Source organism: Kryptolebias marmoratus, linkage group LG15 (genome assembly GCF_001649575.2).
Source record: "Kryptolebias marmoratus isolate JLee-2015 linkage group LG15, ASM164957v2, whole genome shotgun sequence".
Classification (NCBI taxonomy): Eukaryota; Metazoa; Chordata; class Actinopteri; order Cyprinodontiformes; family Rivulidae; genus Kryptolebias; species Kryptolebias marmoratus.
This window is the reverse complement of record NC_051444.1, coordinates 15,098,735-15,124,313: the sequence shown is the minus strand read 5'-3', so window position 1 is coordinate 15,124,313 and position 25,579 is coordinate 15,098,735. Positions and strand designations below refer to the sequence as shown.

General features: G+C 39.5%; 1 protein-coding gene across 6 annotated transcripts in view; it reads right to left on the bottom strand.

Annotated features, from left to right (window-relative positions):
• si:dkey-205h23.2 (CUGBP Elav-like family member 6) overlaps positions 1-25,579 on the bottom strand; it is a 139,490-nt gene that overhangs the window by 78,219 nt on the left and 35,692 nt on the right. The gene's annotated exons all lie outside the window — the stretch shown is intronic.

Below are 25,579 nucleotides of genomic sequence, written 5' to 3'. Positions count from 1 at the left end.
TCACTCTTCTGCAGGTCTAAAATTCAATAAAATAAATAAAGTAGAGTTGGTTAAAGACAAAGTGTATTTTTCAGCTTCAGCCCATGGTTCTTTCTCAAAACTGTCAAAGTCTCCCTGTGCTTTCTACTTTGATTCAACTTATAACTGCTTGAAGAAAATCCCATTGACAAGAAGCATATTTGATTCATAAAATGCAAAAAGACTGAAAGATAGACAAATCACTACAACAACAACAATATAAAAATCAATGAACGTAGATACTATTTACTTTCTCTGACAGTCTGACTTCTTCTCTCTCAGTCGTTTGTGGGTTAGTACCAGTGTTTGACAGAATCAGACCATGTGATCAATCAGCATAGCTGTGACAATGAAGACCAAAGAGGTGAAAGATTGTGAACAGAAAAATGCACAGTTGAAAACTGAGACTATCAGCAGTATTAAATCCAGGACTTTCTGTCTGTAACATACGCACACGCTGCAAAAAAAAAAAAAAAAAAAAAAAAAAAACGAAAGCTAAAAAGTGTAGTGTAGAAAGGTTAACAGCTGTAATTTTTTCCCTTAAAAGCCATCTCCTTTAGTCTTGGTTTTCTGACATGGCAGGCTTCCAGGATGAGGAAGGAGCTTAAAAAGTGACCTGGGAGTCTCCCAGTGAAATGCCTCTAATCAGCCTCAAGGGGTTTAGCATCCTCACTGGGTTCTGGCTGAGCTGGGAGCAGTGGCCTGGCACACTGCAGTGCTGACAGACTTACTTCCCAGACATCAATACCTAGACTTCTTTTAAAATGTGACATGTTGAGAGTCTGACAAGGAATTTTACTTCTAAATTCCCAGGGAGGAGAATTTTTATTTTTATTTATTTTTTCCCTTTAACTTGACTTTCTGGTGAAACAGCCTGACATATTGTGTGTGAACATACAGTATGTGGCTAGTATGTTGCGTTCAATTACATCAGCCATATCTTCATCAAGGTCTAAAAATACTGGGACATTCAGTGTTCAATATTTGCACAAATAATGTGACTAGAGCCTTGCACCCAGCAAACCCTTATGTGACCTAAAACGTAAGGTTTTCTTAGCAAGAAGCCCTTCAGAAAATATGGTAGAAGGCAATGAATTGTGATCATTCACCCAACTTAAAATAAATATAGCTGTGCTTTAGTTAATTTCCTTCCAAGGTTTTCACAAATCAGCATACATTTTGTTGTCTTACACAGCAAACTAGACATCTGTCTTCCCAGTGGGCAAACTTAAAAATAAAAATAAAAAATAAAAAAGTCTTGCCAAAACTACCTGTTTTTTAGACAGGCTTGTGCTTCTGCAAAACTATCTCCACCATCCATCCCATCTGACATCTGGCACCGGCTGACTGGGCAAAGCTGAGCCCGGCTCAGCTCCATAGCTTTAGGGGAGGTCAACAATTGGGGGCTGAGCACTGGGCCGTCAGGGAGGTTGTTCTGCATACTGAGCAGCCTGATTAGGCAGAGGAGCACAGAGAGGCTACAGCTTTAGAGGGGCAGTGGGAAGACAGGTGTGACAGCACACACCCTTGCAGCTTTGTGCCACCAGTGACTGGGTGTACAATAAAAACTCAAAGACCATTTTTTTTTTTACTTTATGTAGAAGATTATTCAGGGTACGATGTTATTCTCTTCTGCTTCATTGAGACCAGTGCCATCAAATAAAAAAAGATTAGGTAAAGATAGAATCAATGTTTTATTTCTTTTTAATTTTCTTAAAACACTTAGATGTCTGCACTAGATTGCTCACTTTGGCAAACACTGTATATGTTGTCCTTATAATAAGAGTAAACTGAATGAGACAATAAGTCCATTACAAGGCAGGTTTACACCTAGAAAGGTAACACATCCCTGGCTCTGCCTCTGTGAACACATCGCCTGGGTGATGGATAATTTGTTCAATATTCCCCTATTCTGTCTCACTCTACCAGTCAATGTAATCGCACCATCCTGCACCAAAAATCACTCGTCTTTGTGGAACATGGCCAGGTGCAATATGGCAACTGATGAGTGTTATCGGGGTAAAAAGTTAAATCAGAGGGATTTAAATCAGCCAGTGATTGGGTGAATCGTTGCTGCATTACAGGTGTGGGGGTTTATGAATTGTTTCTGAGATTACTTGAGAGATTATTGAGTCTACTCAGTGAAGTGTGCAGTGACTGTGATGACTAAAGATGCAAACTTATATATGATTCCTGACATGAAAAGTATTTGTTTAAAGACCAATCTGTATTTTTCTCATATAAATCCCCATGGCTCATTGTTGTTTACATTACAAACAGATATATATGTATATGTATATATATGTTCACACACAACTATGTACACTTGGACACCCACACATGTAGGAAGAAAGTGACTTAATACTCCAAAGAGCAGGAGAAAGAGAGCTGGAGCAGGAGAGGTAGAGGGGTCAGCCATCCACTGAGATGATAATGAAAGAATAATAATAGAGTACAGGATGAAATTACTGAGCTTTACCCACAATATCTTCTCTCATTAGCTCCAGCATTAATGTTGCCGTTTATGCTTGTGTTCTACACCAGCTCCCCCTAATTAGGAATGGGCTTCTAAAAATAACTGGCAAACTAAATAGTGGCGTGAAAGTACATGCAAATCTGTTGATGTAGAGGAATAATGGTGGCAGGGTAGAGGAGGAGTGGGGAGGGGATTAGTGGTGTGCTGCAGACTAAAGTAATTGAGTTGGGTAGTGTTGACACCAAGGCGCAGTCAGAGTGCCCATGTTGTGGAACATGCTGTGTGCGTGCGTGCGTTCAACAAGGCTCAGGCAGCACTTTTTTTTTTTGTGGTTTGTGTCATGGTAAAGGTGTTAGCTCTGGATAAAAGGGTGGAAAGATACTAATCCCTGCTTTAGCTCAGAAAAGAGGAACAGGGTGGAATCTTCCTCCTGTGAAACAGCATGGACAATCTGTTGCAACACCTGACCAGGGCACAGTATGGACAGAACTAGGGCACAGGGCCTGGCACCGCTCTGATGAGGAACTGACAAGCATCAGTTACGACTACAAATAGAAAGTGATAAAGAACAAATGAAAACACCACTCACTCTGTAGGAATCACTATGAATACAAAAAAAGAAATAGGCAAATTTCTGTAAATGTAAATTTTCAAAAACATGATCCAACTCAGTTGCACATCCCTTGGATTGTGATTATTATTATTATTATTATTATTATTAATATTAATATTATTATTGTTAATCATATTTCTTTATATATTGTTTTTAACATTTGAACTTTATGTGCAAACCTTTACATTTTGTTGCTGCTGTTACACCGGCATTTCCCCTTGCGGGAAAACAAAGGCTGTTTCAATTCTATTCTATTCTAAATGTATAAAAAACAAGCTAGTTTGTGGATTCACTTTGTGCTTAATTGCAAGACCTGTGTGATGCAGACTTCACTAGAAATTATTTATTCTTGCAGTGTGTGAAGGATGACAATGCATGTGCCATGAAAAAAACTAAAAAACATTAAACTTCAACTTTGTTTTTGTCTGGGTCTGTATTGTTTCATTCTGATCCTATTGCCATTAATGTTTGACTATGTGCTGGTGATTTTTTTTTTTTTTGTCTACGTCTGTAGTATAATAATCTGGAACTACAAGAGTAGAAGCCAAATTCCTGGTGAGAAATCACTCCAACTTTTTTTTTAATAAAGTTGACAAACCAATTTGTAATTGCCATCTATAGACTGTAGTGGGCATCTATAAACCAGTAAATAATTTCTGACAGTTATGACAATGAGCAAGTGCACATCAGCAAGGTGTCAATAGTTTTGCATGCACTGACATGTAAACCTCAGAAAAACCTTTAGACTTCTTCAGCTTAACAACAGCTGCAACAATTTGAGCTGCTGTAAGCCAGAGTTCCCTGAAGTTCTATTTAAAACACAATAAGAGCTTTATTACAAGTGCCACGGATAATAAGGCAACATTATAGGGTGTGTATGTGTGTGTGTGGGAGGGTGTGTGTGTGGGTGGGTGGGGCGTGGGGGGCAGGCACTGCTAACCTCTGATACACTGTGCTGCACTCTAGTGTAATTTTTACTAAGGTGAATTTACCATAACAAAGACTTAAGCCCTCGCAGGGCAACAATCTAATTCCGTAGCTCTCAAATAAAACCCAGTGTAAATGAAATCTGGGTGAATGTTGACATTTTTATGGAGAGCTGGAGATAAAGTCAGAAAATACAGCGACTTGGGGCAATTTTTACAGCAAAGTACCTCTTTAAGGAGGACATGGAAAGAGCAGGTTCATCTCTATAATTCCTTTCTTAGCCGTATCACTTCAGCTTTGTGACTTTGAAGATTCCCTCAATCTTTTGACACAGTTAGAATTTTATGTTGACATTCACTTGTAACTGTGGTTGTTTTTGTTTGACTGAAAATAATTTGTAAAGATGTAACTGTCAATTTTTAAAAGACAATACTGCAGGATAGCAAGTCACATTTATTTTATTTTATTTCTTTAACATTTCTTTATACGGGTTATCTCATTGAGACACAAGGACTCGCAAAGATTATGGGAACGGGACACGGCAATGTATACAAATAATACACACATATTGTACATCCTTGAATGTGTGATGGTGTTCTTTTCCCATATTATGCACTACAGTAAAATAAGTTACAAATAATGAAAAAAGATAACTTTCAATACATGCACTAGAAAGGTGTGCTTTTACCTCTACATCAACCAAAGGGGTTTTACAATACCTGTAATAATAAAAGAAAACATGTACATTTCAAAGAGACAAAATTTTTAGTAAAATATATCAACAATAAAGTCAAAGACTTTGTGCCAAATAGAGGTTAAAGTGAGACGAAGACAACAGGAATGCAGGATTCTGCCATTGCTTTGCTTCTCTGCTGCTTACAGAGGCACTTTGCTGTGAAAATACCTTATCTGCTGCACATCATAAAGCTGTCAACATCCCAGGCAATTCTTGCCTATATTAGATGTTATTTGAGAGCGATTGAGTTTGAATTTGTGTGCTGAGCAATGTCACTGGAGGACACCAAATCTTTGTTATGCAAATATCAGCTCTGTGAAATCATGCAGATGAAACAAATGAATGGGCAAAAGTTTTTTTAAGCAAGCACTGCACCAGGGAAAGTGATGTTTTTTTAACATTTTTTTTTCCTAGTTAACAATATTAGAGGAATGAATTAGTGCCATTAGTTTGATCAGATTTCAAAGCAAAGCAAAGATTCACAACAATGCATAAGAATTAATAATCACTTTGATTAAAATTTTCTTACAAAGTTATTTTCACCGCCCAAAACAAGAGAGAAATATAAATATATTCTTCATAAATCTTGTTAGCTTCAGTGGGTTAGTGTAACCTAAAATGGTTAAACTGCAGATTGTAGGTTTACCACTGGCATTACTCATTTCTCTGTGTAAAAGTAGTGGCACCATTACAGAGTGTGTTCAAAGAGAGAAGTGTGATGACTAATTTTTGCCTTGAATGCAGTCCATTTGGCCTCACTTCCAGCCCACCTTTAGTCCATTACTGCATCTGAATCACAAACCTCCAGACCTGAAGCTGTCAGTAAAAGTCACTTTGGTAAGGATGTGGATGGGGGTGTTCACACAGACTGACATATATGTACTTGCATGCACATAAACGTGTTATGTCATCTTCTTTAACCACGTGTATCTCTCTCTCTCTCTCTCTCTCTCTCTCTCTCTCTCTCTCTCTCTCTCTCTCTCTTAATCTGTTTCTTCTTTTTGCCCACACATTCTCAGCCTTAATTTCCAGGAGTCTGATCATTTCTAGAGAGCATCTGTGTGTTGTTGTGGTCCGTGATTCGGCCAGGCTGTTACCCAGATCTGACTGGATCTCAGATCAATATTCTGTCCCCCGCCAGCCAGCAAGTTCAGGCCAGACAGAATGCCTCTGAAACACAGTCCTTGTTGTCTATCACGAAATAAAAATGCCTGGTTTGTAATAACACACACACTTTGATACAAGCAACACTTTTTTTTTACAGCTGATGTTTAACAGTTATAGTTTGATTTTTACATGAAATTACTTTGAATGAACATAGTGTAGTCAGTTTTATATTAAATATAAAACTGAGACTATGCTTCTTTAGATAATTTGCCAAGTAGATTCTTGTATTTAGTTTTTTGTTGGGATTTGATTTGGTTGTGTTATCAATAGTGTGGAACCAATCTGTTAACCTATCTCTCCCTAAGGTATTTGGTAAAATATAATTTCTTCTTCTTTCTTGTTCCCCCTATAAAGAAATCCAACATGAAGACCAATTTTGAGAAAAGATGTGTTAGTTGTCACATGGTTTTACATGAGCTCTTAATGACAAAATTGTAAATTTATTCCAACTTTGTGTAGTGGCACTAAAGTAATGGTGAGTTCAAAAATCTTTTACAAAGTGCTTTTACATGTTTACAGTCAAATCTGTATGGGCTCATACAACTGGGTAGAGATAAATGTTTAGGAGGACTAAGCACTTAGAAAAGACTGAAGATCAGAGTTAATCATTGTCAAAAAAGAGTGGTTGGGATGTCATGGTGAGTACAACACAGTACAAAATACCTAAAGAATGTCCTAACCAGAGCTGAAATGCCCCTAGGGAGAAATTTCACCTGTAGATACAATCCTAAAAGGGACACAATAGATTGTTCAGAACTCAGAAAATAAGAACATTTTGATTATTTTGTCTGGTTTTTTTTTCTTGATTGTTTGTTTTTTGTTTGTTTATTTGTTGCTTCTGTCATTTCACATTTTGTCTACTTGTTACACACCACCACTACTACTAATACTACTGCTACTAGTAATAATAATAATAATAATAATAATAATAAGGCTGCTGCAGAATCAGATTTTTAAACTGATGCATAACTTGTTTAAACAGTAAAATAACTTTTGACACTTTAATACACCACAGTAACTAAACAATCATTCATCTATAGAGACCTATACCTGGCTGTGCAGAAAAAACACAAACAATACCCAAAGAGCAATTATTCATTATTACATTTCTTTTCCCATGACATAATTTCTGCAAAGCTTTTGAGGTTGCCAACCTGATGTCTAAAGCTAATTAAAATCGCCATCCCCCAGGTTTGGGATGTGCGGTGTAGATTGTGTAGCTGAGCGGAGCTGCAGTGATCTCTGAGGCTAGTGGGTCCCTTTCACAGTCCTGTCAGCCCCTGACGGCCCTTCACGATCAAGGTGACTTATGGGGGAGCATTTGGCACTATGCCGTTGCGGTCAGAATTTCATTCCCTGACATATTACAGTTTTGGACAAGCTGCCACTTGCAGCAGTGTGGCTGTTATAGCTTTGATAATTGAAGTGCTCAAAGGTGGATGGGTTGGACAGATGAAGCCCAGCAAGTCAATGGATCAATAGTGTAGTCCGGAGCTCCAGGTGCTGGAGCTAAATGGGCCAGGTGGGCAGAGTCTGAGCAGAAGCTAACTGTATAAGGTCACTGGACCTTCTTTGCCCACATTTTCTATTCTAAATCTTTTTGGCACCCAGAGAAGCTTGCCATTATGGGAGGAAACAGCTCAAAGCTAATAAATTCCATTTAGATGCTCATACCTTGAGCAATGTATGAGATATACAGAAAAGTGACAATAAAAAAGATACATCTTTATAAATGTTATGAAGCAATATCGTATTACTAGTATGGAACATTTACAGGGGTATTGGTTGGTGTTTATCCTTCAGGTTCTGTCATTATTGTTTTATCTCCTTAGTCCCATTTCAGGGAAAGAACAATCTATTTGCCTGTCGCCTTCCTGGCAAATAAACAAACAGACTGCTCAACATTCACAGTGTGGCAGCAAACAGATTTCAGGATCGTCATTTGTGTTGCTCGTAAGTCAATAGCTATGACTTTATCACCAGGAAAGCACACAGACAGTTTGTTCATGGACTTAATTGAACAGGAATAGCTGAGCCTCAGCTTGATGCACGCAGAGTAATTTTCATATTGCTCAAATGTCACCAGCCGATAGGGTGACAGGCTGGTCTGGCCACCTGTCAAGCTTCCCTGTGACACGTTCCAACAAAGAAAACACCCCGAGCCTGAAATAAAAAAAAACAGACTCAGGTGCAGAAATGAGGTCCTGGAATATATTTATCCCTAAACATATGTAGGGTTCTTTCTCTTTGCACTTAAAACACACACATACATCCAATAGTATCACTTTACAGACGTGTGCATTTAGGCAGAACTGAAGACAGAGCAAAAAGAAAAACACAAAAGGTGCATACAAAGGGCATCCACAAAGATCTGTGAGGATAAGGTGACTGGGTATGAAAAATACGTGATGATTCTAATAATCAAGGTCTTTTGAGAATGAGATCAATTACTAGTTGGCCTTGTGCGCAATCAACTAACTATAGCCTGAACACATACAGCACATGCACTAGTAATTGATGTTCATTTGTGCCATGATTATGCCCATAAGACTCTAAAATGCACAATAGATATAGATGAGAATAAGATTTATACCAGTTTTTAGATGGTAAGAGGCGGCTTAGGTGAAAGGACAAAGGAATACATTTAACCTTTTACATTTGGTGCTCTTTGGTGCTCTTATGCAGAACCACCAATTATAGGAGACCTAAACTGTTTGATTATCAGTATCTAGTAGCAAGTTAAAATAAGCATTGCACCTACAAGCATTCAAACTGTTGTGGCAGAGCCATAAGATAACAATATAGAGTAAGACTGAACTGGATAGGGTCAGATAAAATAAATGGTGGATGCTGGAGGCAAGGAATGTGATAGAGCACTACAAGAGTAAAGAGTCGACAGAGTATATAAAGGAGAGTGAGGGAAGGAGTTAAAGAAGGAGAGCAAAAGTGAATGAAGCAAAGAGTGGATGGGGAGTAACACAAAGGAAGAGAAAGAAGGACAATCTGTAGAGGGGGTAAAAAGTTTAAGCGGAAACAGAGAAGTGTAGTGAGAAAGAGAAATAGCCAATTAGGAGGAAGTCAGCAGGTGTGCTTTCTCTCTGGAGCCCCCCCCACACTCCTGTATTTTTTTTTACCCCCCCATCTCTAGTACGTGGTAGAGGAGGGGGTAGACTAATGCTGTGCAGGCCTTAAAGTGCAGGAAGTTGCTATGGCAACCGCCTGGCACGCTCTGTCTCCAGGGAAACGGAAATGTCACAGCTTAAGAGGTCTCACAGAAAGCAAGTGAGGAAGAAAGATAGAGAAAAGCTTTCGAAAAAAGTACAGGTAAAAGTAAGCGATGGGATCGATGCATCACTACTTACATCTGGAACAAGGCTGTCACATTACCTATGGAGTTCTCTAAAATTAAATTAATCATCTGGCATCCAATCTACCCACTCACTCCTTAACTTGGTTTACGGTGAGAAGAGATGACAATGTAGACATTAATTTTAAAACAGTCCCTTAGTATGAAACAGAAACCCAAGTCACTTGAGCACAAAACCGTCTATTGCCAGGCCTCTGAGAGCTAATCAACCTTCATTTATTTAATCAAATATTTACTGTCATGAGCACCCGAGGAGCCTGAGGGTGTGGTGGGAAAACTAAACCCTGAATCGGTAGCATGTGGTGAGGGTGAATGTGACCGGTGTTTGCTGCTGAGCCATGGGCTGACCCTCCAAATCACACATTAGCCAGGGCTGACTTGCTGAAAGCCCATTAACCTGAATGGCCGCTGATTGCTCCACTATTAACACAGTCTGACTCCTCTCCTCCAGGGTTGTACCCACTTACACAGGTGCTTTAGGACCCCTCAAGGTCCTGGCTTAATCAGGGTAAACAAATGTTGTTTCTTTGTCATGGCAGTGCCACTTTGTGTGATGCATGCCACACACTGCAATTATAGTTGCTCCCACTTTTCTCACCAATTTTTTCAATTTAGTTACTAAGTGTGCCCATCTGGCATAATTGACCTTTTGCGTGTGTCCTATCATAATTCAAAAAGGTTGTTTCAACTGCATTGGAAAGTCACTGAAAAAGAGACAAGTTTGTGTGTGGCATGTGTGGGTTTGTGCCAGAATGAGGATGGTAGGTTGCCGGGGAAAAGAAGGTGGTCAACTAAATGGAGCATTTCTCCAGCATTCTGCTGCGTGCCTGAACGTGTAGCCCGGCCATGCCTAATTTATTTCCTGTTTTGTCGTTGTTGTCTCCATTCTTCGGTTGATTAAACCAACCTCATGCAGCTATGCTCAACAAATAGCCTAATTGAGTACGACCTTGGCAAATGATATATCAGCCCTATCGTCCAAAAACACCACCTGTACCAGACACTGATCTCAGCCAGCCTATCGCTCTGTGGGCTGAGGCACCAAGTGCAACAAACATAAACAGGGGATTCGCCTCCTCAGCCAAAGTCATTTCTTGCACGACCTTTCCCACAAATCACGCAGATGACACAGGGCTGGATAGATCACCGAAATGGGACACATTTGTATCACTTAGACCTTTCATCAGATGCAAGCAGATACTCATCTATTATTCCCCTCTGCCATTTGCAACTTTCACCCCACAGTCTGTACACTGAGGGTAAAATATGTGAACAAAACATTCCCCTCTCTGCTCCATCCAGCAGCTGCAGCAGGCTTAAGCAGTACCAAATTCTCATTAAATTTCCATCCAGACTTAGCGTTGAGATGGAAGCTGGAAGGAGGGAAGAAAGGGGGGCTGGTAGTTTGTGTTCAAAGGGGTCCGCTACAGAAGATCTGATGGCTCTCTCAGTGCAGTCTCTGGTGGGATCTCTTACAGGATACAGATGCCTGTTCTGAGATGGCTTCATACCTAATGAGTCTGAGCTCCAGCAGAGCTGCACACAAAGCGGCGCTGCCCTCAATTCTCTGTTTGTTTGCCACCGCCAGCCCCTCCCTCACTGTCTTATTCACTAGCTCACTCAGCACTGAGCGATGTGCCTGCCCACAGCTAGTGTGTGACACTGATGTGTTTCTCAGGAGGGATGCGTATCCTGCAGGTAAACACCTGGAGGCTGAAAAATCACCCTCCAAAAGCAGGCGACAGGGGCTGTGCTGTAGCCAGGGACTGTTAACAAAGTGAGACTCATCTGTCTGCCTTTCTCCTGGCCTGCATTGGTGTGTGTGCACTGAGGCACTGGATGACGGGCAATTTGGAATGGTGCTCACATTTGAAGCACTTTTGACATTCCTGTAATTTTGGGGGGATCTGGACTGCTTAAATGAAGAGTTACAAAACAAACTGGATGCATACCTTTGAGTCCTTAACTGTAAAATCACAACATTTACCTTTCAGATAAGTTGAGAGTTCAGAGTGTAAACAGTGTTTTAGATTCAGAAATGTTAAATTTATGCTTGGGAGCAAACATAAAAAAAGCCAGTTAATGTGTTTTGTTTTGTTTTGTTTTTAACAATGAATTTCAAATCTTCTTGTTCATACATGCAAAGCAGCTATGTGTATTTGTTTTTATGCCTTTTTTCTTTTGTGTTTGTATGTAACAGAGCCCATGCTGTGGTGACCTCTGCTAAAGACTCAGAGAGGACAGCGGCTTGGTAAAATAGCAGACCTCCACTCCAAGTCCCTTAGAGCTGTTCTGCATCTGGCATGGAGGTGGGATTGGAACATGTTGATAAAAATAGGTCACGCTGCCAGTATATACAGCCTGAGAGGATGGCAGAGAAGTTACCACAGCTAGGGAAGGGAACAGAGGAATGTTTCTGTCTGTCTGTTTGTCCATCATCTTCTGCCTGCTGGGAGATGAGATGAGAGTTGTAAGAAAGAGGAAAAGAAACAAGACATTTCTGCTCCACTCTTGCCATTACGCAGAGGTCACACACTGTCTTGAGAATGTGGGCTCTCTGTGCCACTGATAATTTCAGCGACAGCATCCACAGGCATCCACTTTTTTTTTTTTTAAGTCAAACAGATAAATCACACTGGGGGGTAATGCATACTGTAGCTCATTAAAATTTCACTTTAGAGCTCTTTGAAGGGCTCCGAGCTTCAGGACCGCATGCCATTCAGGGCGTTTGAGAAGTCCCTTAAGGCCACTCACAAAAGACAAATTGTAGGGGGTGTCTATGCTCCCTGCCATCAGGGCGATTAATGCATACTTCACTGAGGGCTCCATGCAGTCCTCAGTCCTCTTGCCATTATGCGCCTGCCTCGAATGAGCCGTCACCTTATGGACGCCTGCTGTCCCAAGGCAGAATGGCTTTAATCAAAGCCTGTGAGGAGCCAAGAGTCACCAGGGAGAAGTTTTATTGGGAGTTAACTTATAAGAATAAAGGAGCCATGCAATCTCAACTCCTCCCATATGAGATAGATGGATTAAACTGTGACGAAGTGGCAAAGATAGATGGAGAGTGGAGGACATTTCTACATGCCGCCCCTCGTCTTTACCTAGGAGAACTGTCATGATAGCCGGCATCACCTGCTTATTTATTGATAGCTTTCATTCACGGGCTGACTGACTGGGAGCGTTTAAACACACCTAGGGTTCTGCCCATCAGCATGACTTCCTTAAAAACGTCCCCCCCCCTTCATAACATCAATCAGGTCGTAATTTTGTCAAGCATTCCCCATGTTACTGACTGTGCGCACCAGCAGGATCTCACTAATACAAGACCTTAATAATGTATTCCAATCCACACCTCCCTGCAAATGTGCCAGGGGATTTATTAAAAGCACTTCCCATAGTTAACAATCTGCATATGGCCAATATCACAAGACTTCATTAGATAAATAATCTGGGATCACATCTCTTCTCGGTTGTTTGTAAATCCAATTATTGCTTTATCAAATTGGATTCCGCCAGTATTATTTTGCTTTTTTCTTTTCTTTTTTTTTTTTTTTCAGGGTGTGGTGGCTGGCGGTAGGATGATGAAATTGGTGCAGTTTAATATCAGTGCTCCTGATAAATGTGTTTGGTTTCATCGCTGCAGCTGTAGACAGTCCAAAGGGCAGACGCAGTGCTCTGGAGCATGGACAACTGCTGGGATGACTCCTGCGTTAATCATATTACAGCACAGCTCCAAGGTGTGTGGAGGACATTTGCACACAAAGAAATGTGTTTAGAGCAAAACTGGCAAACCACTGCAGGGATCTTCCATCACTGCACGGACGGGACGGCGGTGCTTAATGTTTAAAGATGCAGAGAGACTGTAACTTTCCACTGAGAGCATAATTAGTTGTGAAGCATAAAATAGACAACAAAGAGCACAACATGAAGCTGCCTCTGATGCACATCCTTGAACTCTCTGCGAGGAGTTGACATCTTAAGAGAAGACAAAGATTCCCCATCTTTTTTCTGATATCCTCTGATCTCCCTTTCACCGAACCATCTACATATTTTCAAAATAAAACTAAAAGAAACTGAAGTGGAGGGATTCTCTCTGTGGGGGTAGTGTAAAAAAAATTGTTCCGAACAAGTTTTCCCTAGAGGCAGAAAGAGAGTGGCAGTCCCCAGAGTTTCTGTGTCCACGTTGACTGATACTCCAACAGCACTGCTCTCTAGGGAGGCTGTATTCACAAAGAACAAAAAAGAAAAAAAAAAGAAAAACCCTCTTCTGTTTTCTTCTTTCTTCTTTGAAGGTTTTCTGGTACAAATGTAGCTTTTCTCTTTTAAATCCAATCAAAAATCTGAGTAGTAAAAATGAGACACCCTACCGTGGAAAGGATTGAGAGCGTACAGAAGAGCACTGAGGATGTTTGAAAGTAAACAACTAAACTGCAGAAAAGAAAGCGGAACACTTTATTAATGCACTGCCTACAATACAACTTTGCTGAAATGTCTACAATTGCTCTGAGATTGTGAATGCGTGTTTCATCCTGCATAGATAAGTGCAATAAAAGGGAACCGTCTAGTGGACTTCACTGACCTATATAATAACATAAAACATCTACTTTCAAAGTAGTGGAGAGACTAAATGCAAATTAGAAGACTCTGACATTTGAAAGTTTTTTGACTGTAGCAGCAGTTGAGACAAAGACATGAAGGCCAATTTGCTGGAAATCCTATAATATCTCTCAACTGTTGATTCTTACTGCTGAAAAATTTTGTAGAAATAATAGCATTACTGGAGAGAAATTATACCATTCAGGTCAGATAAAAGCCTTAACCGACTAATGTTTCCTTTAGTTCAGTATTTCCCCATTCTGAATATTGATACCAGATTACTGTGCTGTTTGCATTTCTTAAAAACAAAGTCCCACAATCTAACATCATTCATGCCCCATGAATAAGTCATTTTACCAAATATCACTCTACCTTTGCACAAACATGTTTTATCTATGGATATCCTGCACCTCATCTTAAGTAAATAGTTCAAATTGTGAGGTTTTGTGGAAAGATTATAAGCAGTTTCTATGTTACCTGTTATCGGTAGCTCTTTGACAGTCAGGCTGAAGAAAAAAAGTTTAATTGTGACTGAAGTGACAAGCAAATTGCTAATACAAGCAGGCCCGGGAACAAGTTAGATCTTAAAACGACTCTAAACTCGAACATTTTGAAGTGAATCATACTATGTAAAAGATCATGTTATGCAAAAATTACAATAATATAAAGATTTATAAATTAGAGTTCGCATGAACCTTTCTGAAACTTAGTTTTAAGACTTTGAAGACATTTTCGCTTTGAACTTAGCCCCACTCAGACTAGCCATTAGCTCATCAATCCAAACGTGAACTCATTTTCTCCAAAGTAAAGTTGTTCAAAGCACTATCTATAGAAAGCAGAGGCTTTTTAGATTCCCTTTTTTCCCAGCAATGACACAAGTGAGACTGAAAACAAGTATAGATTTTTTTTTTAATTTCAAGAAGGATTTTTTTCCAACAAGTTAAAACATTGATTTATTCACAGTGTTGTCAGAAAATTGTAAATAAAAGACATTGACACATGCCAGACAAACATAAAAGTGCTAAAAATAATTACAAGTGAGGCTGATAAAATTATATTGTAGTTGTATTAAAGAGATAACACTTTCTCGATAACCAAACAAGCACACACTTAATGCAAGCTTATATAATCTCCCGAGACGTAAAAGTGTTTAAGTTCTGGACATTCAAGTCAATATGTCCTCTGTGACCTGAGGGGACAGTGTATAAAAAAGGGGTTTGAAGGCAGACAATAAAGAGCAAGCCAAAGATCTGTGATGTATGGAGATGCCTCTACATTCAAACCTTCCTCAATGTTTTCCTCCAGTCTGGTTCCTATGATGCTTCTGGGACACATACAATAAGACACCACCATTATTATCTGTTTCTCACTTTTCCTTTGCCCAGTCCACCATCATCTATCCATTTATACTGTTGTTGAAAGTAAAGAGAAGATTGAAAAGACACCTTTTTCAGTGTTTTTTCTTCATTTAAGTACTTTCCAGCTGACTAAAATTCATATTTATGCTAATATGCTGCACCTCTTTCTGCCTCAGCCTCACATGGGAGATGAGAGCCAGGCTAGAATTAATGACATTGCATCAGCGGTAATGTTTGCCGCGTTTCATTAGCTAGTATATCTTTAATTTCCAATAAACACAGTAATTAGGGGAGGAATCCGCGGAGACGGGCCCTGGCAGGCTGCTGCTGTGGTAACAGCTGTAACTGAATCTGCACAGAGGTAACAGCAGTCAAGGAGGACTTTCAGCTTAACCAAATCCTGCCTCGCAGTTGGAGGGGCCTCAATTCAATTATATGAAAATGAAGACCACCAGAGACATCAATGTGCCCACTCAGAAAAGTTATAAAAAAGAATAAAAAAAAAAAACATCTATGCATGGACCGATCTTTATTGTTCTACATACTTATAAAATATTAAAATGAGAAATGCATTTTAGTTCTTTTCCTCTTATATACAGGAATCAAACATAAACATAAAATAAAGACACTGAGCTTATATTTAAAGATATCTCAAAGCCGTATTTCTTGTGTTACAAAAGTCTACTTTTTCAAAGACTGTTCAAGAGAAAAGGGAAAACAGAAGAGAAGGGCAGAGACTGTCTCTTCATCAGAGTGAGCACAGAGAGCAGGAGAACGGATTAATCCTACACATTACAGTCAAAGGACTGGCAAGACTCGTGTACAGAGAGGCAATTTACAAATCTGACCTTTCAATTTTTAAAACCCTCTGCATAGCCCTCTCCTTCCATATATACAAGCTTTTGAATTCTCTTCTCCATGAAAAAAAGTGCGGTAGTTGACTGAGGATTCCACATATCTTTATAAATGCAGCATGATAAAAATGGAGAAGAAAAAAAAGAATGACAGAAACAGTAAAAGGTTCGACTAGATGGGAAGGAGATATAAGGATAGAGCAAAGAGGTTAGGGTTTCTTCTCAAAAGACAGATGTGCTGTGTAACTCTCTGAATAGATGTTTTGTAAAGGAAATTAGGAGCAGTAATGGAAGTTGACAGTACCTGTATTTTCAGTTCTGACCTCCCATTCGGAGTGTCCTGTTTTGTTTACAAATACTAAGCCATAAAAAGCTAATGAGCTGTGCTGCTCAGACTCCGCCGCCTCAGTGTAGGGCAAAGATGATGAAAACAAACTGTGTGGCAATGATCTTATAACGTTTGAGGGTGGCAGGTGTTAAACTGTTTTTACCTTTGTTAGGATTCTGAGACGTAACATTTTAGCTTTATATGACAGAGTATAAGTAATTCAGTGTAAAAAAAAAAAACTATGGTGGTTCAAGTTAATGATATTTTATTAATTTTAGACTGCCTTACTTTTTCATGCCCAATTACGCTTGTTCCGTTTTGTAATGTGTGTTTGTGCTGTGAGAAAAGAGCAAAACTGTCTTCAGTGTAAACAACCATAAACCTTTACGTACATAACTATCCAATGCAAAAGTGGTGATGGTGTGAACGTTTCTATAATAGTCTTTGCATGAATCAGGTTGAAGTTTTTTGGACTGCAGTTGCTTTTAAAACAGCAGTAATCTATTATTCAGTTTGATCAATTGTTAAATTTTTGGTTTCTATTATTGAGAAATTCTCCTAGATTCTCAAACTATAAACTGCAGATGAGATACTGACTGTTGAGAAGAACCTCAGAAAAGGCCACTTCCAAAAATGAAAGAAAAACATTTTCAGAAATTGAAACCCACAAATCTGGTACAATATTGTTCATATCATTTTAGGTGGAAAATCAAAAAAAATCGCAACACTCTTTTTTTTTATGTCCCATTTCCTGAAACACAGCAGAGAGCCACAGTTTTGCAACAGAATGACCTGTAAACATGCAAAATGCCACTTTTGATATTTACTGTCCACTGAAATAAATACTCACTAAAACAAAGACATCTATAGGTAGCCCCTCCACCCCTCAAAAAAAAAGACTCCTTTATTTTTTATGAGAATATTCCTGTCCCATGCATATTTTTTACTTCTTATATGACAAAATATAATGGCATGATATACTTTCATGTTCTTTCTTCACTTTTTTTTTCACTGGTCTACTTTAAGTTGGCTATATATTCACCTCTCATTGCACTTTCTTTAATACCTGCCAAAGATCTGACATTCTTTTGTCAGTACTTTTGCTATATGCCTTTGTTCCTCAGACACTTCGCTCTTCTGTTCCTCCCTATAAAGGACCTTATGCACCAAGCTGACAATCAACCGTCTGGAGCTTCTGGAGCATTGATGAATGATTGTCTCTCTTTTCTTTTTGGAGTGTAAAGTACTTTCAAGTAAGTCAGATTCAGATGGTGCTTTTTATAGCTGAAATGCTGAATTGGGGTTTGTTCTCCCAGTGAGAGACTAAGACTTGATTTTGGCAATGGATTAAGTCTAAACACTGTTGTAAATACAAAACTAGAAGCACTTGGAGTGCACAAACTTCTGCCAAGGCCATAGGGTCATTAAAAAATTGCAGGATCCAGATTGTGACCCAGATCACCACCAAAATGTAATCACTTGTGACAACCCCAACATTTCCTGAAAATTTCATCACAATCTGTTCATTAGTTTTTCACTAATCTTGCAAACAGACAGACAGACAGAAAGATGAACAGATGGACGGACAGTACAGAAAACATAACAGCATTGTTACCTTGGTGTAGGTAGGTGTCCGTGGTAAGCAAGACCAAATTTGAAACACAGCTTTTAGTCTAACCAAGTCTAACTTGAATCATGTAGAATCATGATGTTGGTGTAATACTTTAAAATTTAGGATTAAAAGCCAACAGAACTTTTTTTTTTTTTTTCTTGTTGAAGTATAATGGAAACTAAGGACTAAACTAATTAAGACTTGACTTTATGCAAACACTGTTTTGTTTACAAGTTTCAATTCCTACCTCTCCTGAATAATTAATAAACTTCAAAGTTACTGTATGCCCTTGTCGTTTGCAGGCTTATATTATACATCGGAGATGACATTTGAAGGTCATCTTTCTGAAGTGTTAGACAGCTTTTATTATTATTATTATTTAGTCAGATGCTTGCGACATGAGGAGACACAGTAGAGGATCCACTTCACTGTTTGTTCTGGGTGTTGGTTTGGTACATAAGAGCCCCAAGCTCTCTCTTCCTCACTAGTGTAGCAGATGTGAAAACTGTGTAAAGGTGATCTCTTCGTGGTGGGTCTCGGCAGCCAGACTCTCACCCTGACCTCTTCAGGATTGCACTTTGAATGCAGATTCAGAGAAGTCTAATGTCCCGGGAGCCTCTCTGAAGCCCCAGGCCCAGTTTGGTCTCCCAGCATGCATGATCCATAATGTGAGACATCTCCATATAACCCATAATCACCAAATCAGCAAGGGATAGTGTGCTAGGCCGTGATTAGCGACAGTGGCTCACCAGTCCCGTTCAGACTTTGCACAGGAGAACAATAGGACTTGACGTCTCCATCTGCTGCCATGAATTACTGCCACTGCCCCTCTTCACGTTCTCCACTGAGAGGGATTTATAGGGAAGGGGAAAAAGCCTGTACCCTATACATCTGAAAGTGGCAAGTTCAAGCTTTGCCTCTTCACCCTCTCGTTGCAACTGATCTTTGAGTGAGCATATGGCCTGAGATTCGACAAAGTGCAGCATCTCGGCAGGCTGGATTAGGGATGGAGTAACAGGCTGTGAGGGAGTGGTGATGGGCACTTTAGTGGGAGCGCGCAGTAATCTACCCAGCAAGGCACAGCACAGATGCCGGGCCAGGCAGGGAGGCTCACTCCTCGTTAAGGCTCCATTACAGTAAAGTCCTCATTAAAAGAACACCATTGCGAGGAGAGAGTGTCCGGTAGATAAGCAGAAATGAAAAAGAAAAGATTTAATTAAATAAGTAACAACCCATTTTCAGCATGCTCATGTTTCAATTTATCTTAATAAAAATACAACAAACTGGTTAGAAGGACCATCTTAAATCCAAGTTAATGAATGAATTTTGCTTAAAAAGCTTGTTATGTATTTTGTCTTGGTTCCAGGCTCTCCCACATCTGTTGTTCCTTTTACCTTTGAGTAAATTATGCCCAGATTTGGTTTCTGGCCTGTGCTTCCAGACAGGCTTATTTCAGAAGAAGCTTTTGGTTGGCCGAGCAAGGAGATGTGTTGAGGGAAGGCAAAAATGGAGCCTCTAGAAATTCTGCACAATTGAGCTCTGGGGAGAACGTTAACGTGGGGCCTCAGCACCTCTGCCAAAAAGAGTTAGCCTTAGTTTCAGTGTTGATTAGGAGACAGGGATGGGAATAGGTTTCAGCTCTGTTTAGCAGTGGAGCAGCAGGTGCAGGTTGGGACAAGCCAAAGAGATGACGATAGTTAATTTACGTCAGCGTGTAGGCTGTAAAAAATATCTTGCCTATGAGTGATTAATTCTCATCTTAAGTGAAAAAGAAATCCTTCACCCTACCTTTTACAAAAAAAAGGATTTATAGGTTAGATTCAGGTGATGCTTCATAAAATTGTGAAGTTTTCTTCACATGGCATTTAAATGATTATGAATGGCATCTTGTGACAGAGAACTCTTTGGTTCTTTATTTCTTAAAATTGTTTGTCAGTTTTCATGCTTGAAGACAAATAAAACAAAGAGATTTAAATATTTATATCTCTTTTTAAAGAAAGCATTTCTTCTTTGCCAAATAATAAAAATGACTAAAGTGAAAACCACATCTAATATAATGATTCAAAAAGTAATAATTAACAACTATCAGAACAATTTCAGTTTGCATAAACGTCTTGTTTATAAAATGAGAAATTCAAAATAAAAATTATATAAAAAAGCATTTCTACGAATAAATGATTTCAGAAAGCCTTGACAAAATTTGTCTTCACTGGCAGAAAAAAGGGGAGAAATATTTGCCTCTGCAAAATTAATATTCAGTCTGATCATGATCAATTTTTAAATCAAACAAAGGTTGTTTTATTAAAAGTTAAAACTAATGTCAACCCACAATCAAAAAAAAAAAAGATTTAATTATCAAGTGCAAATCAGTAATATTTCATACAGACATTTCCTGCCGTGTGGAGGCTGGAGGAAATTCTCTTGAGAAGCACATAGGCTGAACTAATGTGGGGAAGATTTTTTTTTCCTCTCCCTCTTTTCAGTGTAACAACCTCTCTAAGCAATTCATAGCTGCATATGCTGCTGCTTAAAGCACCGCTGAGATTTATGCCGTTGTCAGCTCACAAGGGTGCAATCAGGAATAAAGATCCCATAAACCCCTCTGATGTGTCCACAGGTACAGCAGTACTAGGTTATTGCTGATGGTGGATAAAAACCAAGTAACTGATTTTTTTTTTCCTATTTTATGTTTTATGTGATGTTTTGAGTGAGTTTCATGACTTCTGTAACCTGAACAAAACCCTTTGAGAGTTTCACAAATACAAAATGTCAACAAGAAAACAAGTTTAGTATGTCAGCCAACAACAGTGTAGGATAGAAATAAGCCATAAAGAACGTTGAGTGGCAGAGAAAGAAACAGATTAAGGATGTATGAGTAAACATGAGTGCCTCTCCAACCCTGTAGACCTTTTTGTTTTACTCCTAAATAATGCTGATTTCCTCTGGGTTGCTGAAGTTGCCAAGACTGCAAGTTTGTGTACAGAGTGTCTGTGTGTGTGTGGGTGCGTGTGTGTGTGCATGTTTGAGTTGTTTGTCCACTGGCAAAGTCAAGCCAGGTTGGCTTTTGCTGCATGGTGAATGCTACCATTTTGAGTCTGCATGAATGTGTTGAACAGGACTCAGACCCCAGAGATTATTCACTGTATCCCATGCTCGTGTGTGTGCATGTTATTTTGAGAGTGTGTATGTACCCTTCTAGCCATCTCTCAACAGGTTACAGAAGTATTCAGTAAGCAAAAGCTTCAGAGAGCTCCGCAGTTTTGACTCCACATGAAAAAGAACTCCAGCTCCAAGTTTAGCCTTTAAGATCAGTCACAAACCAGATTTGATTTTGATTTTTCACTTTTACAAAAAATAGTTTCGCAATCGCCCGTGTGTGTGTTTGTGCGTGTGGTTGCTCGTTTGTCTGTAGCGTTGGCAAAAATGATAATTACGTCACATATTTTGAGTACAAACTGATCACACAAGATCCGTTTTTAAAATGTTGCAATTAACTAATGGAGTCTACTATATCTGTTAGCAAAATATCTCGTGACCCACTGGACAGATTTTGATTAAACTTTCAGAAAGTTGTCATTGAATGAACATCTACAACTGATTAAATACCAATTCAGGATGGCCATCACAGCCAACTGACCTAAAAAAAAGAAGTGAAAAATGTTGGTCACTCAGCCAATTTTAAAGATATTGAGCTAAAATGTGGTGTGGTAGAAGTTGAGCATTAACCTCAATCCATACTTTGAGCCCTATACAGTGTGCAATATTTTGTTTAAAATCCCATTAACTACTGTGGTCGACCCTGTCAGTCTGTTAGCAAAATACCTTATAAATCACTGGATGGATTTTATTGATACTCTCAGAAAATATTTATTGAACATACATCTACACCTGATGACCTTTCAGAGTCCTACAAATCAAGACTGCCCCCAAAGCTAATCTGCATTAGCCAACATAAATATCACAATATTGCATGAGATTATGGATAAATTCATTTACAAGATATGACCAAAACTCTTTCCTGTCTAAGCATAAGAGGATTTTAGTTTAATACCCTGGCATGAAAGGCCTAACATTTCCCTTCAAGGAATGTTAAGCCTCTAATTTTCTTAGTTTTCTACATTTTAAACAGTTTTCTTTGTAAGTAGTTTCTATTGTGGTGGCAGATGAATCCAAACATGCTGAAATAATAGAGAGTCAGTTCTATCTGGCACAATTATGTAGTCAAAATTTCACTTTCAACACAAGAAAAATATAGGTGCTTTGCACCTTTGTAGTTTGATGACTGATGAGACAAATATTCACATGTGGCTCAGCCTATGAGAGAAGTATTGGTAGATACTTAGTACTGTCTGTATGATGTATGGTGTGTAGTAATCAAGGAAGTGACACAGTCATGTAGCAGTCAGGCTTTTTTTCTTCTTCTGTTTCTTCTTCTTTTCAAACTGGGACAGACAAAACCAATTTGGTCGTGCTTGGATGCCATGGGCTGAGCTGAGGTTGCATTACCCCTCCAACCACCTCTGGGCTTCTCATGGGCCGTCTATCCCACTCCATCGCATCACCGTGGCGACAGCTCTCCCTTGCCTCTCCATCAATCCCCTGGCCCCTCGCAGCTTCCCCAATCTCACTGCCAACTCCTCAGCCAGTCAGCAGCTGCCCAACAACACCAGGCCTGACAATCGCTTACCCTGCTGCCTTCAAGTCTGTCAACCCTGTGCCTGTCAAATTACTGTCACCATAAACAGTGGGGCAGGAAAAGGCAGGGGGGAAAAAATAGGATGGGGTGAATGTGGATGGGGAAGGGGTGGAGTAAGCAGGGCTGAGTTTGTTAAGATTGGGAGAGAGTTACACTAAGTCATATATACGTGTGTGTGCACGTGCACACACACACACACACAAATATATAAGTCTGAGATACTGTATATATCACCCCAACCAGATTTTCCTCTCATGCTGCCACTTGCTGAACCCATCAATGTCCCCTTCCCCTTTCTTCTACCCACTTTTTCCCAGGTAATTCCCTCAGTCACATCAGTCTCACTCATCTCTCCTTGGTTTTACTCCCTCATTCCTCCCACTGCCCCTCAACTGCACATCTCTATCTGCCAGTCTCAAAGCGCCAGCTCAACATCACTCTGATTCAAAAAACGATGGGGGAAAAAAGGAGATAGAAGACAGCAAAGGAAAAAAGTAATAGGCAGAAAAATGAAATGACTTTCAGGGCCCTCACGTAAAAGCATGGCTTGCTCTTCGAGCCAGGCAATATTCCCTCAATTATTGCTACTCACAGAATCGTCTTGCCAGTGGATGAAGTTTGAAATCCAGGCCTCTGTTAAAAATGAATGCTCTAGATTTAATGCGGAAATAACATCTCAGTGTTTCAGGATTTGCATGATTGTGTGCTGCATATGAGTGCACATATGGGCTACACATATGAGTCAAAGTGCTTTCACATTCTGAAAAAAAAATTATGTGGAAAATTTAGATAGAACTGAACTAATTGAACAAAAAAGAATAAATAAGTTAGTTGGGGACAAAGAAAAAGAGTAAGTTGATAAGCAGACAAGGAACTTTCTTCAAAAGGGTTAAAAAATTAAAAAAATGGTGACAAGCCAAGCTGCTGAGACTAATTTCATGAAAAAGGAAACTTAAAAACATTCAAAGTTCTAAGTGACTTCACAAACAAATTAGAGCTAACACATCCAAAGTCAAACAGGATCTGACAGGGACTGGGGGGAAAAAAAGCTAAGGAAGCTCTGCAGCAGAAACAAGTTTGGTGATTAAGAACATGGAGCAGGTGAGGAAAGTGTCAAGCTGAAGACAAGTGAGAAAATGAAGCAGAAAAATCAATGATGCATGAAAAAGCTCTAAACAAAGGCAGGTTAAAAAGAAGTTATGGCTTAAGCCAGAAGGAATTATCAAGAAAAAAACAAATACATAAATTATTACAACCAATCTATCCTAACATTATTTCAAATTTACTACAGTCTTTGTTTTAGCAAATTCTGAAAATAGTTAATGTATTTGTTTTACTTGTTTTTAGTTTTATTTTCAGTTTCTATACCTTTTTTCAGTTTTGTTTTATGTTTCATTTTTAATTAGTTAGTTATGTTTATTGCTTTGGTTTAGCCAGAGTTATATCTAAGCTTATATCCTAAATTTCAGCTTAGGAAAAACAAAAATTAGATTTTCTGATTCCATGGCAGTCATTCTTTTTCAGTCCACAGTCTACTTTTAGCCAAAGTTTGTCCACTCTACTGGACTGTCTTTGACTTTAGATTCTTGAACTACTTTGCCATAGTGACTAACCTTAGGCACTCAGAATTCTGATTGGTCCAGGGAGGGGAGTGACCCCGCTGCGCATAGATGAGTGCTAAGATAATTGGTTAAGAGAATTGGGAGTCGTCAGAGGCCACTCTAACAAAAATGAGTCCAGCCAGCTGAGCTCCCAGCTCCTTAAGTGCCATTTTTTACAAAGTCCTTCACCACACGTTCAGTTGCAATCAGACTCGGAGGGTGCAGACGTGGCCCTGGTCCTCCATCATAAATTGATTCATTCATTTTATATGTGCATCAGTGTGAGGAAACATCCTCATTCCGTTACAAAAGGGGTGGCAAAGCTATAATCCAAACATAATAAAAATAGCGCGAACAGATTCGGGTTCATACTGCTGACAAACCAGAGAAAAACATGGCAGCAAAATCAGCTTTGTCTCTGACTCAGAGAAAGAGAACAGTTTCAGACAGAGGCTTTGTCTTGGGTGTAGCTGTGTGCCTGTGGGGATCGATAGGTTTAGACAGCAGGAGCTTGGGTTTATGGAGCCGGAAGAGACCCAGGCAGGAGGTTAGGGCTGGTCTGAACAGCCTGGAAATGCTTTATCGTCACTTCCAGCGAGGCACTGTCTCCCATCAGGGGCACAAGAAGCTTAAAGTCTTCGGGGTGCGTGTGTGTGTGTGACGTGTATGTGCACTGTTCAGAGATATGCCATTATGAATGTATTAACAGTGTGTGGCAAATATTGCCTTATTGTCCTGGGTGTTTCGCTTGTATGTGGATTTTATTGGGTTCAAGCTGGCAACTGTGAAGACCTCAGGAATAACTTCTGCTATTGCTTCCATTTGCCCTCCCTTACTGAACCCGGTTCAAATGGAGCAATCAGAGAGAAATTTGGAGAAGAGGGAAGATGAGACAAGAGGAGAGTGGTGAAGTAGGCCGAGGCAACACACTGACCTGCCACACTTGAGTGCCCAGAGCACATCGTTGACAATGACATCACCCAGCTTGGGGCAAAGGGGTACAGCTGGAAACAAATCCACTATTACTACCTCTGTGGGGCCAAACAGTGCAAGGTGTGATAATGGATTTACTGCCCTGGCACATCATAGATTTTTCACCTTCCTATATACACCGTGTCACTGCATTTCCACGAGTTTTGTTTTGCATTTGGTATAAAAGGAACTACACACTGATGAGTTTCAGTGTAGACATGAATTTATGTTTAACCAAATTGCTTTTGGCTGATACAA